The sequence below is a fragment of the Mesocricetus auratus genome, unplaced genomic scaffold (genome assembly GCF_017639785.1).
Source record: "Mesocricetus auratus isolate SY011 unplaced genomic scaffold, BCM_Maur_2.0 Super-Scaffold_100021, whole genome shotgun sequence".
Taxonomy (NCBI): Eukaryota; Metazoa; Chordata; class Mammalia; order Rodentia; family Cricetidae; genus Mesocricetus; species Mesocricetus auratus.
Genome location: NW_024429202.1, coordinates 35,188,053 through 35,195,478, shown reverse-complemented (window position 1 = coordinate 35,195,478; position 7,426 = coordinate 35,188,053).

The following is a 7,426-nucleotide window of genomic DNA, read 5'->3' as shown; positions in this document are numbered from 1 at the left end:
GGTTGACCCATCGTCATCATGCTGGCAATCAGGCCGGCATGGCGCTGATGAAGCAGCCCCGAGTTCTACACCCTCATCCATAGGCTGCTGAGAGACAGTATGCTTGGTTTGAAACCTCAAAGCCCATCCCTAGTCACAGCCTTCTCCAGCAACGCCACACCTCCTAATCCTTTCAAACAGTGCCACTCCCTGGTGAGTAAGCATTCAAATATACGAGGAGGGGCAGTGGGGGAGGGAACTTGGCAGGGGCGGGAGGGGGGATGGGCAGGGAGCATTCTTATTGAAACCACCACAGGAAAAGTGAAGACTGGCAGGCAGGAGGGCAGGAGAGGATGAGGGAAAGGTTTAGTGTCGGAAGCCCACACCCTCTAAGTTCCCAACTCCAGTCTGAGTTCTGGCTTGGAAGGTAATTTGGTTCTTCTCCACATCCAAACGAGTTCTGGCTAAGCCGCACTTACAAGGAAGAGGTGCCTGGATTCTGTCACGTCAGCAAAAGCCGGCGTTATTTTTCAGGCTGAGACTTTCCAGAGCTGCAGAGATGTGTTTACACTGCAGAGGGATCTGCAGCCGCCTTCCCCCGGTCATTGTTCTGGGAAGTGCAGAAGGGCTGTTTACATGGGGTTTTCAGTAAGATCAGACCCAGTGGCTAGGTAATCCCAGCAGCCACTTGGAACAAAGCTGTCCTCCCAGTCTCTGCAGATAGACATCTGGTGGGTGAACATTTCCTGAGGCACTCAGCTCAGTACCCCTACGCACCTTGGTCCAGCATCTGCGAACTTCCTAGTCCAGAAGCTCGCAGTTTGCCTTTGCTCTGCTCTGCTGACTAAACTGGGCGCATTCTTCGGCTTCTCCTCAGCAACATTGCCTCCAGGCTTCCTGACTCCGCACCGGTTCCTCCTTCCCTTCAGCCTGCCCTCAGGCTTCCTGGTTTACCTCTTCCTCCATCATTAAATGATCAAGACCCCCTGAATGTGAGTGTCAGTGAGGAGGCCTAGGGAATCTATTGAGCCTTGGGCAGCAGATCAGTACCCATCCCGAGTATACACACGGACTTTGGACTCCCATAGAACAATGTGAGGTGCACTCTCACCCTGAACTCTTGGGGAAGGGTCTAGGCCCTGCCCTATATGAAATGACAGACTATGGACACCCCCATGGAGGGCCTCACCCTCCCTGGGGAAATGAGGGGATAATGGGGGGAGGTTGGGGGGAGGGCACGGGAGGAGGGGTGGGAAAGGGAGAGGGACCTGAATCTGACTTGTGAAGCAACCTTGTTTCTTATCTAAATTTAAACTGAAAAAAAAAATTATATGGCAAAAAGAATGTATTAATCCAACCTCTGTGGACCATTTGGCTAGGTAGAAAAGCATGGATGATAAGGAGCTCCGTTTCCTCATTCATGGGGGGGCTGGGAGCGGCTGGGGGAGTCAGGACGGGGAGGGGGTGTCACAGCCAGCTAGTCTGTAACAAAGGACAGGTTAATCAGAAAGAAGCTTGTCAGATTCGTGTCTAACTGATGTTGATCCTTCAGAAACCAAGATCCAAAGGCTAGGGGAAACAATCGCTGTTTATGCCAAAGTTCGGCAAGCAGAGACCACTATGTAGACATGCGATTGAATGGAAGGTTGAGCTAATGGAAAGAGACGAGGGGAAACCAGCTAGGCATGTCTACGCAGACCGGAACTCTTCCTGATAACTTTGTGCACCCTTCCTTCCTCCTGCCTGCAGCTGATGTGGGGCAGTCTGCAGATGTGGGGCAGGACGCCTCTGGAATGAGGACATTCAAGGGAAGAAAGAGGGAGAGAATGGCCTGTCTATGCTTCTCGTCTTGCTATGGGGAGGGGGTTGCCTGATTCTTCTTATCTGCATTAGGGAAGAGAAATTTTGGTTTCTGTGGCTTTCTATGGGGAAGTTCATGAGGTAGGAGACAGGAAGTCAGGAGAAGGGCAGAGAGACCTGAATTCTAGGACTTCCTGTCTCTTTTCACTCAAAGCACTCAGCACCAACAAAGCCAAAACTCTGAGATATGGTGTTCTGAGCCCGAGCAAAAGACACTAACTCACTGGGCTGGAGGCTAGGAACGTTGTTAATGCCACACCCAGGATGGCATTAAGTAAGAAGCAAGCTAATCGAGGAAAGGAAGGGGAGAAATGTCGGCTGTCTTAGTTAAAGTTTTTATTGCTGCAACGAAACACTATGACTAAAAAACAATTTGGGAAGGAAAGGGTTTATCAGGCTTACACTTCTGCATTGCTGTTCATCACTGAAGGAAGTCAGGACAGCAACTCAAGCAGAGAAGGATCCTGGAGGCAGGAGCTGATGCAGAGGCCGTGGAGGGGAGCTGCTTACTGGCTTGTTCTCCATGACTTGCTCAACCCATCTTCTTACAGAACCCAGAACCCCCAGCTCAAGGATGGCACCACCCACGAAGGGCTGGACCCTCTCCCATTGATCGCTAATTGAGGAAATGCCATACAGTTGGAGCTCATGGAGGCATTTCCTCAACTGAGGCTCCTTCCTCTCTGATGACTCTAGCTTGTGTCAGTTGACACACAAAACCAGGCAGTGTACTGACCTATTGACTCTCAGAACTAACAAGAAGCACAGACTCCTGATGGGCAGCGCACAGGGGTCACAGCTGCATCCTGACACAGCCCCAGGGTACCAGAAGGAACACAACCATTATCTGTCCACCCCAAAGCAAGGAACAATAGTGACAAGAGACTCTCAAAGATGGCCATGCAAGTCTGTAGTCAGCGCTACCTATGGTGAGCTGGAGAGACAGGGCTACTCAGGGTCAAGATGAGAGCCTTGAATGATGACTACAGTAATGGTGCTGCCAGCTCCTAGATGGGAAGTACTTCTCCCTGCCTTAGTGCTAAAACTGCAAGATTCAGCATGGAGCTCCTCAGCCCGTGCTAGAATCCAGCACCAGAGACAGTATCCGAACCAACTGAGATCAGACCTGATAACACTGAACTCAGATTTCACAATCCCCCTGGCAAAATGCCCAAGTATATAGACATGGGGGGCTGGGGTTCTCCAGGAGACCCTGCCATGGATGGGCTATCCCTACCCAGGCTGGGAGCCAGGGGTATACACTCCTTCCTGAGTCTATTTCAGCTCTATGCTTGTTCATACACAAACGAGGTGAAAAATCAAGATGGAGTCACTCAGGCTACCACGATCCAGCACCATGCTGAAACTAAGTTGCTCATCTGACCTAAGGAGGTTATCAAACTTTAGAGTTAAAAGCCAAACTCCCAAGCATTCATCTTTAACAGGCATGGTAATGACAGGCCCTCCATCTTCATCCTCACCCTGAAAGGGCAACCCAACCTGATCTAAACAAACCAACTGCTTTTCTACTGTTCTGTCTCGCTGTCTCAACAAGTACAGATACTTCCTAATGGCCCGTCTGTTTTATAGTCTTTTCTGCTTTCAGTTGCTTCAGTCCTTCTCTGTCTTTCAAAACAACTTCTGTGCATGCCATCAGGACATTTATTCTCTCATTCTGCAGACCATAAGTAAAGTCAGTTGAGATCTTTACTTGCTTGGGCACAGTGGTTCAGGCTTATAAAGTTTGGGAGGAGTCAGATAGATAGATAGATAGATAGATAGATAGATAGATAGATAGATAGATAGATGATAGATTCTTTCTCAAAATGATGGTGATGGTGATGAAGATCTTTGAACAGCACTGTAATGATCTTGTCCATCTTTACCACACATTTTGCAAGTTGAATCACTGCTTACTCTAGACCCACCTGCCTTTCACGTTGTTCTCTTGAGTTTGGGATAGCTCACTCTAGAAGCATCTTTCATGATGTTGCGAAAGCACCACCTTCAAGTGCAGTTTTCCCCGGCATGCCTGGGCCTGCCTGATCACAACCCAGAATGCCAGGCCCCAGCTGCTTCAGACACAACAGTGGGAGGCACACCCTCCCACCCGTGGCTGCTCCAGTGGGTGGGGTGTGAATGTCAGACAGGCTGCCTGCGCTCATCACCTCCCTCCCACCCCCACAGCTGTGTGCCTGAGCCTGCTGGTAGCAAGAAGGATGCTACTCATGGAGCTGGAAATACACCAAACCTCAGGCAAAGAGATCCTTTTGTTAGAGAAACTTACATCTATCTGAAAGCTGCCATCTTTAATCTAATCTCCCTTGTTTTTCTGTTGTGAAGCTGCCAAGAAGAAATTCTCTTATCTGTCTTGTCTGATGGGAGACAGGAAGACTCTCGTTTCAGAGAGATACTCCTCCATATCGGGGTGGAGGGTTGGGGGATCTGAGGAGGCAGGTCTAGCCAGATTTCTCCTTCAGTCTCCTTTTCCAATCACAGCTTTTCATGGAGGTCCCTATGGTGTTCTACTTGTTACTCTCTTGCAAACCTGTCCTTGGTTACGGGATGTCTCAGCAAAGAATTGGAGAAGGGTGAGGAGATACTGGTTTTCCTCCACTATACAGGAGCCCTCGAAATTCACAGCTCCTTCTGGAAGGTTCTTCCTCATGAGGACACTTGAATTCCTGGTCCTTGGTCTGGTTCCTTTCGAGAGAAGCTCTCCACCTGGCTTTCTTAGCCCCTCAACCCCTAGTCTCCCGGTCTTCCTCCAGAACCCCCTGTGGGTAGAGGCTGATCTCAGGCTGGAAGTCCCTTCGTTGTACGAGAGCTCCTCTTTCTCATGACCACCACAGCCAACACCACAACAGACAGATTTCTAAAAGCAAAGCACATAAGCGCATTTGCTCACAGATCTACATGACAAGGGAGCCTGTAGACTGAAGACTCGGGGACTACCCATGTTTATGCTTAGATCCAGGAAGCATGGGTAAAATGTGAGTGGACAAAGAGGTCTGGGGGGGATGGAAGAAGAGTGGGCAAGCCCTTCAGGCACGGTTGCTCAGGTTCTTGCTGACCCTTCTGGTAAGCTTTTCTTCCCTGGAGGGGAAGGATTTCTGGAGGAGAGTAGGAGTCCTCTGAATGAGGGTCTCATGAGTTATCGACCAAGGCAGGCTAGAGAACTTCTTTATCACCGACGCTTCCACTGAAACGCCAGAGAGTTAATGTGGTACTTTTAGGCTTTATGACTGCATTTAGGGGGAAGGATAGTTGTGAGAGCCAGGAGGGCAGCACGGACCCTTTGATGAATCACTTTATGAATCCCATCCATCTCCCCCATGAATCAGCCAGTGATGTTAGAGGCAGGCAATCAGTTACCCTCAGGAAAGGTTTGGACAGTCTGAGGACTTTGGCACCCCGATTCTCAAGGTTTAGAGAGGGGAGGCTTCAGGCCCAGGCGCTGTTCTTGCGTTCTGTACCCAGGCCACAACTGTTTGCAATTGCCACAGACTCTCCTTCATGACAACCATCTGACAGTAAAGCTTCCGAAATCCAGCCCACTCTGTGCCTTAGACAAAAATCGTAGGGATAAAAATGGATTCCAGAGATGCAGTTTGGTGAGTAGTATTGTTAGCCTGGATCCAGGCTTTCCACAACCCGCAGTTGAATCTATAGATGCAGAAGGGGAAGCTGCAAAGATCTGACCCAAGGTAGCTCTTAAGTACCTGCAAAATCAACCTACATGGCGAGTCAAGCTTTATTAGCCATGCACTCCTCCCTTTATCCTCCCATCACTTGTCACTACACCCCCAGAGTGGCAAAGCCTCCATTCTTCCCCAAGCACTCAGGATGCTAGATAAGCCTCAATGATCAGACTCTTCTTCAAGCTTCATATTTTATGGCATCTCAGTGTGTAAGTGTTGTAAAAACTCCTTACGTGGGGGAGACACAAAACAATGGTTACCCCTCCTCTCAAGGTCTCAATGACAAACTGAGGCATCATTCTGCCCAGCAGGGCTGGTCAATGCATTTCACCTTCACACAGAGGGACAGAATTTACTTTTAAGTGTCCAGCTACTCCCTGCCACCAGGCAACTCTGCACCTGGCTTGGGGGAGGGACTAGAGAAAGGTAGGGGCTGGGGAAGGCTAGAAGGCAAGAGTCTCTATCTATTCCTATCATGTAAAGATTGTGATGGGGTTAACTGGTAAGGGGAGAAAATGCCCACACCCTTGTAAGTAACCCCTCATCTAGTCATCCATTACGAAGCCCAATAAATCCATCACTCCCCAGAGTGACAGAATCATGTAGAACCATTAACTGGGGGCTTGCTTGCAGTTTTAGAGAGTTAGTTCATTACCTTCATAACAGGAAGCAAACAGGCATGGTGCTGGAGCAGGATCTGGGAGCTTTACATCCTAATCCACAGGCAGCAGGCAGAGAGAGAGGGCCTTTGACACACCTCCAACAAGACCACATCTCCTCCAGCAAGGCCACACCTCCTAACCCTTTCCAAACAGTTCATCAACTGGGGAAAAGCATATAAACACATGGGTCTATAAGGGTCATTTCCATTCAGGTGACCACAGAGGATGACGGAACTTCCCAAGACGGCATTTCTTGACTCAGAGGACAGACACTCAAGACAACTTGCATGTGATTAAGATTAAACTATTTGCTATCAATTTATTTGAATGCTGCCCTCAAAGGGTGGGGGCAGCCATTTTTCTTCCCGTCTCTAATTTACTCAGTCTGTTCTTGCTGAGTAGGAGGGTGATGTATGGCTTTCCCTGATGCCCACAACATTAGTTGCGGTGGTCTGAATTCCCAAACTACTTTCCTGTGGGAACTCAGGAAGCTAGTGCCAAGCACACAGCTTAGGGACAGTGTTGGGAGCAGGTGACTTGAGATGCCACTGCCTTCTGCTCTTAAATTAGAAAGTTAAGGAGGCTCAGGAGTTGTCGCTTCCCCAAGTTAGACTCATCTTTCTTCCGGCATCCGGGCTCTTTAAAAGACTCCGGCAAACCCTCTGTTGCAGCTCCACACAGAACCACTATAGTCACACATGAGCAAGGCTGACGGAGAGGGCATGGCTTTCTGGAAATGCATTCCAGTCTACAGCCAAACACATGCCTGGTGCTTGAGCCCATGAAAGCTTCTGTGCTTTCGAGAATACTCACCCAGGCAAATGCCCTTGTCCTCCTAAGCTAGGGAAGGAAAGGAACCCTTTCCAACAAGGAGCACCAGACATCAGGCTTTCCCTTCTGAGCCGGTGGAGGTGCTCCTGTATCCCCAGAAAAACGGTCCTCCCACGCATGCGCCAGCTGCCTGCAGCCTCCAACAAGGCATAGAGCCCTGGGTTACACACTTGGAGGTTCTGAACCTAATGGCCTCCCTGTTTGGGCTGCTCTTGGATTGCTGTAATACATGTAAGGCCTGGAATGTCCTTGAGACAGGCAGGTCAAACAGAAACATACACAATAGCTTGTTCCCAACTAGGGCCTGAGACTTCTTACATTTAGAGACCAAAAAAGGCTTGCAGGAGCTGGTTGGGTTCTTATCTTCTGGGCTGGGCCAGTGGACATGTCTTA